The sequence below is a fragment of the Micropterus dolomieu genome, linkage group LG02, assembly GCF_021292245.1.
Source record: "Micropterus dolomieu isolate WLL.071019.BEF.003 ecotype Adirondacks linkage group LG02, ASM2129224v1, whole genome shotgun sequence".
NCBI lineage: Eukaryota > Metazoa > Chordata > Actinopteri > Centrarchiformes > Centrarchidae > Micropterus > Micropterus dolomieu.
This window is the reverse complement of record NC_060151.1, coordinates 21,486,607-21,497,264: the sequence shown is the minus strand read 5'-3', so window position 1 is coordinate 21,497,264 and position 10,658 is coordinate 21,486,607.

The following is a 10,658-nucleotide window of genomic DNA, read 5'->3' as shown; positions in this document are numbered from 1 at the left end:
GGTTTTATGCTTGAAACAGAGTAGGGGCACACCCAGGACCTCCTCCAAGATAGGCTGCGAAAGGCGGTCCAAGTGATGGGCAGCAGTTTGTATGAGATAAAAAGAAACAATCTTCCCAGGGTGGCTCTGAAACCAAACCTCGAATTATCAATGTCATGGTGATTGCAGGCAAACATGTACAATTGCAAGTGTTATATGAGCAGGTCAGTGCATAAGGATCCATGTAGGCCTAATGTAGTTTAATGGATCTGTCAAAATTGACCCTTTCAGCATTTACTCCAGAAGAACATGTTCACTCATTAACCCACAGATGAAATAATTAATAGGGTTCATTTTAGTTTCTGAATACAGTTATTTACATTATTGTCTGGTGTACCAAACTAAAGCCCTTTCTCGGTTCAAAATGTTCAAACATCCAGAAACCAAGCAAGCCTATTTATAACAGATTTCAAATCTAAGCTCTTCAATCAAGGAATATCAATAGATTTGTTAATCAGTTGGAAGTCTTCCAACAGATGCTTAAAGAAATTTTCTGTGTATCCTGTTAATACATGTTGTGTTTCAAAGGCTAATCTAACCCACTGCACTGTAAGGGTGGATCCACTCATCATATAGATAAGCTGTTTTCCCAGTGTTTAAGATCAGCTGACATATAGTGAGCAGTAATAAGCTGCTGCCTTACACAACTGGAAATTCTTTTATAAATAAAGGCTTGCGGATGTAAACAGAGTTAAGAGATAAATAGGGCCACATGTTTCATTTTGTTCAAGATCACAGTTAGTCTGGTTAAGAGAGTTTGCCTGGATTTCCTTTTTATTAATCATTAACAATACAGGTTTGACTTAAACACGATTCAGGTCAGCAAAATACCCTTGCTAGCATCGGCGCACTTTTGTTCATGCCATCACATACTCTTTCAACTTAAGATCTGCTCAACATCCACAACTCTCTGAAGTGGCTCTACCCCCAGTTTGAGAGCCACTGGTGTAGACAGATACATTGTGCAGATAAGATCGATGTGTTATCTTACCGACTCCTCCCAAAGACAATCAGCTGTTTGAGGAAACAAGCTGCTTTGATGAGAAGTGTTTTTCTTTCAGATGGTGGCCAAAACTGGTGAAGAGACATCAACCTGTTGAGCCATTTTTGACACATGATCAGTGTTCTGAGGCCTCCTGCTTCCCGCATGGTTCTGAAGTTGTTTAAAAAAAAAAAAATGTGTTATTATGTTTTTGAAGGTGGTAACTTTTCCACTGAAAGAGAAAATGGGTTTGTATGCATTGTCAGTTCTTTTTTGCCTAAACATCGGAAAGGTAAAACACAAATACAGACAAGCAGATCGCACCAATACAAGCAGCAATAGGCTGAAAAGATGAAAAAGACTTCTTTTTATAAACATGTTTGAAGCCAGGGAGGCTCTGGAGTTTTTCATAGGAAGGAGATGAGAGCCCCAAAAAACTTGTTAATTTATCCAGGCATGATGTAGATATTTTAGACAGCAACAGGAGCTCCACATGGGCTTTGCAATGAAAATGAAGTAAAGGGTTTATTTTAATATGTGAATGCACATGGTGCTCTGGCTTCAGGAATGGTTAAAACCTACGCCTTGTCTAGCTGCTCCAATCAACCTGTTTTCTTTTGACTGATCTGTGTTTAAACATCCCTTAATGTAGCATTTTTCCAGGTATCAGGGGGCAGTGGCATGGACACTGGCACCACACTAGGGCTTGCTGTACTTATGAGAGCAACTGGAACAGGTTTTATTTAAAATGTTACCAATTATCACATCTCTGTTGCTGACATGTGCATAGGGGGGTGCGCTGGGTGCACCTGCCCTTTTGCCCTTTGATGCCTAAAGTGCCCTTTTATCAATGCAAAATTTCCTTAATTTATTTTATTTTTAAATTTATAAAGGCCATAGACTGTATAAAAGGTAAAGGTCCTTTTGTGAAGGCCCGCCCAATCAAACTATTAGTAAAATGAATGAATAATAATTTTGCAGTAAATAAAATGACTCACATGATGACCTTTCACCTGATGACCTCATCCGTGAAAAGCCCTCCCGTTCAGAAGCTCTGCCTAAAGGACACTTTTGATTCATCAGGTAAATGGGTTTAACCGCAATGTGCTTGATGTGTTATTGGATGTATTTTACAAGAAAGACGCAAAGAGAGCACGCACAGTAGTTGGTCATTATACGAAAACGTGCCATTTTAAGTCCCTCAGAAAAAAAAAAGCTCTTTAAATCTTAATAAACCATAAAACAAATAAAATATTTTATAATTTAGTTTCCATAATATGTCTAATAATATAAGAATAAATTAATTTCTGTTTCTTTTGTTTTGTTTTTAAAAGATTTTAATCACTTTTTTGTGCAAAGCATCTTGCGAAAATGTTGAACATGGCCTGTCCCTCAGTATGATTTTTATACTTCTACTTGCTATTGAGGCCAAAAAAGTCAAACTGTCATACAAAAACTTAAACCTATATAAAGCCTCAAGTCTTGTTTCATTACTCATGAAGGGGTTTTATTCTTAATATGTGTAAAATATTGCGAAAAACAACAATTTAGTCGGGTCCCCCCTTCATAGATGATGGACTGTTCCAAAAGTTGCATCATTTCCAGGAAGTGACATCACTTGCCTTTTTATGAAGTTTATGGTAAAAGTCAAGTAATTGTCATCTTTTTTTTGAGTTACGTAATGTCTCATGGAGTGGGACGAGCTCAGTGTGTCAACTCTGTTACCACATAAACATAGTTTATTTGTTAGAAATTTTAAATGTACATTTAAGCCTTGCATGAATGATCACCATGTCGTGTCATGACATTTACCACAAGGCTAGTAGTGACTTGGCAATAACATTTTTCGTCAACCCTGTTACCTCTGAAATGGTAACAGGGGTGATGGTAACAGGGTTGATGAAAAATGTAGGTTCATGCTTTTGTGTGTGTCCTGGAATTTATAATATCAGTGAGTCTAACATATCATTTTCATCACACTTTACATGAAAATATACTTTTCTTACCCAAAAAGTGTTAATCGAGGGCAACTGGACTTGGTTGAAGATGTTTCACCTCGAATCCAAGGGGCTTCTTCGGTTCTAATACTGGTGGGGAGTCCCAGGTATTTTACCTCTGTGGGGCCATGATCAAAGTCATTAATACCAATTGGTGGTTGGTGCTGCTGGCTATTGTAACAAAGTTAGTTAGGGTACATGGAGTCAACTGAGGCCAATTGTAAAAAACAGTCTTTGGAATTTTCACTCTCCCGGGAAAGAGATGAAGGACAGCATTATATGTAGGGGATAACTTTGGTAGATATCCTCCTTTCTTGAGAGATGGTTTCTCTACTTTGAAGTAGATAGCCTCCTTCACTCTTCTTTCAAACTATCAGTCCTCTTTATCCAAAATATGTATGTTGTTGTCTTCAAAAGAGTGTCCCTTATTCCCCAGATTTAGGTAAACTGCTAAATCTTAAACGGAGGAGTTACCCTTCCTGTGTTGAGCCATACATTTGATTAATGGTTGTTTGCTTTCCCCAATATACAAATGTGTGCATTCCTCACTGCATTGGACAGCATACACTATGTTGCTGTTCTTGTGTTTGGGGTGGGGTCTTTCAGGTGGACCAGTTTCTATCTTAGTGTGTGGCTGGGTTGGAAAAACACAGGGATGTGGTCTTTCTTGAAAATCCTCTTGAGTTTCTCTGACACTCCTGAAATGTATGGAATGACGATGAAGCATTTTTTTCCCTTGTTTCTCCACCAACCACAGTATTGTGGCATAGTATAGAGTTCTTCCTGGATCTTGTGGTTGTTTTCACAAGGGTCCAGTTAGATTATCCACAATTAAGTTCATCCTTCAGTTTTTTGTACTCCTTCTCTTAGGGCCTGGGCACTTGTTGGTACATTATCAACTTGGTAGTGCAGAGTTTCGACAATTTCTTGCTTGTACTCTAGTGGGTGGTGATAGTTTTAAGTAAGTACTGGTCTGTGTGTGTGGGTTTCCTGTATACTCCAATGTGGAGGTTCCTGTCCTCTTCAATGTGCCACACTCCAAAAAAGCCATGTTGTTGTTCTTGATATCCTCATCTTTCACACGAGAGGTAAAGATAAGGAGGAAAATGCAACAACATTGTGATTCCATTACTGTATTTGGATGGGGAAGACAGATGGTTTAAAAGAGGAGTGAAGGAGGCTATTTACACCAGAATAGGGAAACCATCTCTCAACAGAGGAGGATATATGACACCACTTATCCCCCATTTATAATGCTGTCTTTTTATATGTTCCTAGAAGATGGCACAATTGGTTACATTTGGCCTCGTGTAAAAATTCCAAAGACTGTTGTTTACACTTGGTCTCAGTGGATAACGTGGACCCTAACGACCGTTGTTACAATAGCCAGGATCACCAACCACTAATTGGTATCAATGACTCTGATTATGATCCGATAGAGGTAAAATACACGGAACTCCCCACCAGTCATTTAGAACCGAAGACGCCGCTTGGATGAGAGGTGAAAAATCTTCAACCAAGTCCAGTTGCCCTTGATTTTAACCTTCGTTGGATAACTATGATCTTCATAGACGTAATTTTAATATGTTTGAATTAAACAATTGATATACAGTTAAATCTGTAGCATCATCATAAAGTTGTATCATCTTTTATGCTAAAACCTCTCAACAAATCTGTCTCCAAAATATTCTATAGTAATACTAATTAGTTATTTTGAATTAAAAGTTTAGGAATGTCCCATTATAACTCCATTACACCCATGACTGTAACTTAAACAAGCAGTATAACCAATACAGTAACTGCTGTCAACCCTGTTACCAATGTGACAGCCCTGTTACTTGTATAATACAACATATAACATAATTTCAAAAATGAAAATAAAATTGTGAATTCAACTAATGGTACAAGTTAAGTAGAAGAGACCACTAATACACTCAAAGAAATTGGGATATTATTACTTAGTTTTCATAACTTTTTCTTAAAACAGAATATGTTGTGACAGTATTAATTGTAAATGAACGTATTCATCCATGGATATAACTAGTCGATATTCCCACTTTACAAACACTCTTATTGTAACAAGTGGTGTCTTTTCTTTCATAGTATGCCATATTTGTTCTAAATATGGATTTAAAACCTTCTCAAACAGTAACTGATATGTGGGTAACAGGATTGACAAAACACATATATGCGAGTTGATTATGTGAAAAAAATTTAAAAATAAGTTAGCCTGAGATGGCACGGCACACTTTTCTTAGAGCTCAGGATCTACTTCATCCTAAAAGGGACTTAAAGACTTTGAAAACAGTGCTTTGAAAATCAAACATTAAAAATTTAAAATGGCACGTTTGCGTATAATGACCCAGTTGTGTATATTGCTGTGTGTCACCTGTAGAAGTAACGTTAGCTGCCGGCTAACACTATGCTGACAGCTAACGTTACTTCTACACACAGATAAACAAAGGTGCTCTGTTCACTTCGTGCTGTTTGAGGGTAAAAGTTTCACGGGCTTCGAAAGATGTAGTCTTTTTATGTAATTTGACTAAAAACTTTTCACTTGAACTTAGATCATTACAGTAACTTAATGAAGACCTTGTGCCTTAAAATAATTATAACAACATTAGTAAATATATTTCCAACTTTACCGAACTAGTAAAACAGGCTGAATACTTATTCCTCCGACTTATACTTATAGTAGGAACGTGATTATCTCCACCATCGCGGCTGCTGTCAGACGTAACTCGTGATTTTCCCTGACAACTTGCAGTGTTATGAAAATAATAGCTCCTGTTGGCTTGTTTTTTGTGGAACTTCCGGGTTCTGATTGATTACACCACCAGAAAAACCATAGATACCTCCTCGTTTCAAGTCTCCGTCTTTCCCGTTGAAATACTGGCATTTTGAGCAAGTCAAAGTTTGTCGGTCACAAAATTGTCTCGTTTTTTGCTGAAAGTGAGTAAAAACATTCTTTAAACTGTAATAGACATTTAGTTTAGTTGCTAAACTACAAGTGAACGAATTTTCAATGAATTTGAACGACGTCCTTGGGAGTTTTATTGCCCGCAAAATCTGCTTCCATTGGCTAACAACGTAAGAAGCAGTGTGCTTTAGCCGTGCCACAGGGTCACACCTTTTGCTTTGACTTCAGTGGAAAACAGAGGACAAAATACAGTGACTACTTTTGGCTGTCAAATGACCAGTGTTGTGCGATTATTGAACCTAGAGACATGGTCTTGGTATCATTTTAAAGGATATTTCAAGCTCTTTCTATCTGTACAATTTGTTTTAGCATTTAACCATGTTGAAAATTTTATTCACATACCTACTTATAGAAATAAAGGCTGATGGTCGACCTGCTGGGCATTGCTGCCTGACACACCTCCACCGGTGCCTTTTGTGCAGGTGTGCTCCACCTCTTTGGGCATAAAACAGGTCATCAGCTGGGGACCACCAGTCATGGATGTTTCGCTCCTTTAACCCCAGTACATCTCCTGGTGGCGGAGCGATGGCAGGGGTCACTCCCTGCCACCCCCTGCTGATGCCCTAGGTGTTACTTGGCCCCCATTCCCTATTCTTCCTCCTTAGCCACAGCCAAAAGCTGCCCCTCTCTGCCTCCACTGCCAGTTCTTTAATGGCTTTTCGACACCCTGCTCCTGTACATCTCATTTCACGGAGCAGGCGAACCACTGAGGACCCAACGAAGCCCCTGCATCCCACTTCAACGGGACACGTGGTGGCTTTCCAGCCAGCCTCTCTGCAGTCTTCTACCAGGTCCGCATACTTGGCACGCTTCCGCTCGTTGGCAGCCTCCATTCCCTCCTCCCATGGGACAGTAAGCTCCACCAAGATGGTCTTGCATGGCTCTGACCACATGATTAGGTCTGGCCGGAGCGAAGTTTCTACGATCTCCCTGGGGAATTGGAGCTGCCTCCCCAGGTTGACCCTCATTTTCCACTCACTGCCAGATAAGAGGACTCTAGATGTTGCTCTCTGGTGAGGGTGGTTGATTTTTTCTCCGGCCCTTGCAAACAGGATGGGACTTCTCGTTGGCGCGAAAGGTCTACTATTAGCCTCCTGTCTACATGCCTCTGCCACCTCTGCTAGCTTCCTCAACACCAGATCGTGTCGCCACCTATAGCGGCCTTGGGACAATGCTGTCTTGCAGCAAGACAGGATGTGCTGGAGGCTTGCATTGCTGGTACTGCAAAGGGGGCAAAGTTCTTCAGTGCCGAACCACTGGTGGAGGTTTCTGGGACAAGGTAGGGTGTCATAGGTCGATTTGATCAGGAAGCTGAGCCTGGCTTGGGGGAACTTCCACAGATCAGACCATGACAAATGCCTGTCTGTGACACCTTCCCATGACATCCAGCCTCCCTGCTGGCTCTGAGACACCGCCTTGATGTTAAGGCGCTCCTGCTCGGTCCTTGTCACTTCTGCCACCACCATGGCTCTCCGCTCTTCCTTGGAGGCCTTTGACCAGAAGAGGGGAGTCTCGCTCCTCCCAAGGCCTGCTCGACCCTCCTGGACTCTGCCGACTATTTCACGGTGTTTCAGCCTGCTAATTGCCATGTCGACCTCTTCCTGGGCTTTCCACTTCCTCCCTGTTTGTATCTTTGGGCCAGCTGCTCTCACCAGTTGGTCAGTGGATTCTCTCAGCTCAAGCACCATCTGAGCCTTCTCCTGCTTGTATCCCAGGCCAATGGATCGCAGTGGCAGCTGTAGTGTATATGTATATGTAGCATATCGGCCCTTTTTAAAATGATCATTTAATTCAGAACAGTATTGGAATAGATTTACATTTTAACAGCAACAGTGTTTACAATAGTAAACTCAATAACTGGAAATACGTATAAAAATGTCTGTGTCAATGGAAAATAAATAATATTACTCACTCTTACCCCTGCCATGGCCACCCTCATCCATACCCCATTAATGTTTCCTTCTCAGATTATTTCCCACACTTTTTTGAATCTGGCATCTTATTTCTTCTACCTGCAGCTCTCAACACTCAACATCTTTTCATGGTCACATAATTGTTTAATTAGCTAATAAATATCCTATGTTTGTTTTAGTATCTCTAGTCACAGATCACCTCCAGTAGTATCAGCAACAACAACAGCAGCAACTCCTGTAAGTTATGTTAGCCCACAGTCTTTAAAGCTAGACCTAGGTATTCCCTGTGTTTCTTTTTCAAAACTGCGTCACAGCATTTGCTGATGTATCGATACAAAAGCATCTGTATATGCATATCAGCAAGGAATACGTCACAATATATTTCTGTATCGATATTTTGAGAACAGCCCTATTTAAATCCTTGGTTTTCAAAGTATGTGACTGTGGGCCTCCCATCAGACAAAGTTTGGATAAGGGCGCCCCTGACACTGTTTACCACCTCTTAGTTTCACTCAATTCCTGGATAACTATGGGGTCATGATCATGTTATTTAATCCCATAGACACTCAACAATTGACCAAGATACCTAATATTGCTTTTTGACACAACTTCATACTATACCAAATACATAAGGCATTAATTAGTTAATTAGACTCTGGCAGGGGTGTTTTTAGGATCTTGAAACATTGGGGGCTTAGCCCACATAATAATTGACCCCCATCCCAAAGTTAAGTCTGTAAAGCAGTAAAGCAACAGTAAACATCCTCTACTTATACAGCACAAGAAAACTCAAAACAACACTATTAACTGTCTCATTTTGATGTTGCTAAATTGTAATGTCATGTGTCTAATTATAATAATATAACAACAAAACTGTGGCATTATGAACTGAGGGGTCTGGGGGTACTTCCCCAGAAAATTTTGAGTGTTAAAGACTTAATTTCCTACATTCTGGTGTTTTTCTGCACCAGTTTCTGCCTTTTCTGCATCAATTTATTGTGGAAATTATTTATGTAAAGAGACACACAAAATTCAGGTGTTGCTGAATTGTGGTGAATATTTAAGAACATTTTGATATTTTATGACCTTCTAACTGATTATAACTTTTGTTACTTATGCCTTTTATTATGGAGATGTAGCCAACCAAACTGCATGCTTTGCAGTAGCACAGGCTGCCAATACAATCTGATTATTCCTGAAGCATCTAAATAATCATTCACAATGCAAAAAATTATTGTGGCAGTAACAGGAGAGCAGCTCGATGTTGAAGCAGGTAAATGTACATACAGAGGAAGCTGTGCCTAATGCCTAAAACCCAACAGAACGATTTTATCCACCATATTCTCTCTCTCTCTCTCTCTGTGCATCTCAAAAATAAATAACAGCTGGTAGCTGCTGAGTGAAAGATTAGTTTCACCCGCAACATTCTGTTTATGGACTCACCGTCGGACATTGCTTTAAAACAGATAGTAACCACTGTGTAAAGAAAAGAAACAGGCTAATGTCCAAAGCGATGCTCTGATCAACAACAGGACACTTTTAATATATCTTCAATCAATGCAGTGATCGTCTGACGTAGATCTTACAGTGTGTAGGCTAGTCTTCATTTGCTCTGCAGAGACTAAAGACACTTAATGCGCCGTTAATGGAAAGTGAAAGTATTCTATTTCGCTTGTGAAAGAGCGACGCAGGCTGCTTTCCAACAGGGTCACCAGTGCCATGGTGTGCGCTCACTAGATTTCAGTTGTATTAGTAGAACATTTAAAGCCTTAAACTGAAATGATATTTGCCTGATTTTATAAATATTTGCATCTGCCCAGCTCTGTGACTGTGACAAGCGCCCGACCAGCGCTTTTGGTCCACTAATCCTCAATGGCTGTGCGAAGTTGCAGTCAGGTCGAGACCCCGATGAGGACAACGAGCATGAAGATGAGCTTCCCTGAGACGGTTCCAGATAGTTTGTGCAGAAATGCTTTGGTTATGCAAACCGAATGTTGCAGCTGTTATCCGGGTGGCTGGTCTCGGAGGTGAAGATGCTGGATGTGGAGGTCCTGGGCTGGTGTGGTTACAAGTGTTTTCAATTCAATTCAAGTCAATTCAAACAACTTTATTTATCCCCGTAGGGCAATTCAGTTTTAGCCTACCAGTGGTATCAAACAAGACAAGAAGACAACAATTAATCAAGCATTCAGAAACACTGTTAATTACATCATATTGCATTTGGGCACCAGAACAAAGCAGCGAATACACAGGTCACAATACATGGACTAAGCATGGACCAAAGTTCAAGAAGATAAATAAATAAATAGATAATAAAACTAAGTCAATAATAAATAAATAAATACGGTTTACGATGCCTGGCACATGACTAGTTGCCGCTGTCAGCAGTATTTAAAAGCCTCATGGCAGAAGGAATAAAATAATTTGCATATCTGCTAGTTTTCCTTGGGGGGGGGCGAGGTAGCGCCGTCCTGAGGGTATTAGACAGAATTCCTGACTAAGAACGTGGTCAGGATGACTCATGACCTGTCTAGCCTTCTGGACCACCCGTTTTTTCCAGAGGGAGCTCTGCGGTTGTGAGGCGGGTTGGATGTACTGCCAAATTCTCTGAAACGCCTTTGGAGACGGCTTATGGTAGAGAAATGAACATTCAATTCACGGGCAACAGCTCTGGTGGACATTACAGTCAGCATGCCAATTGCACGCTCCCTCAAAATGTGCAACATCTGTGGCATTGTGCTGTTTGA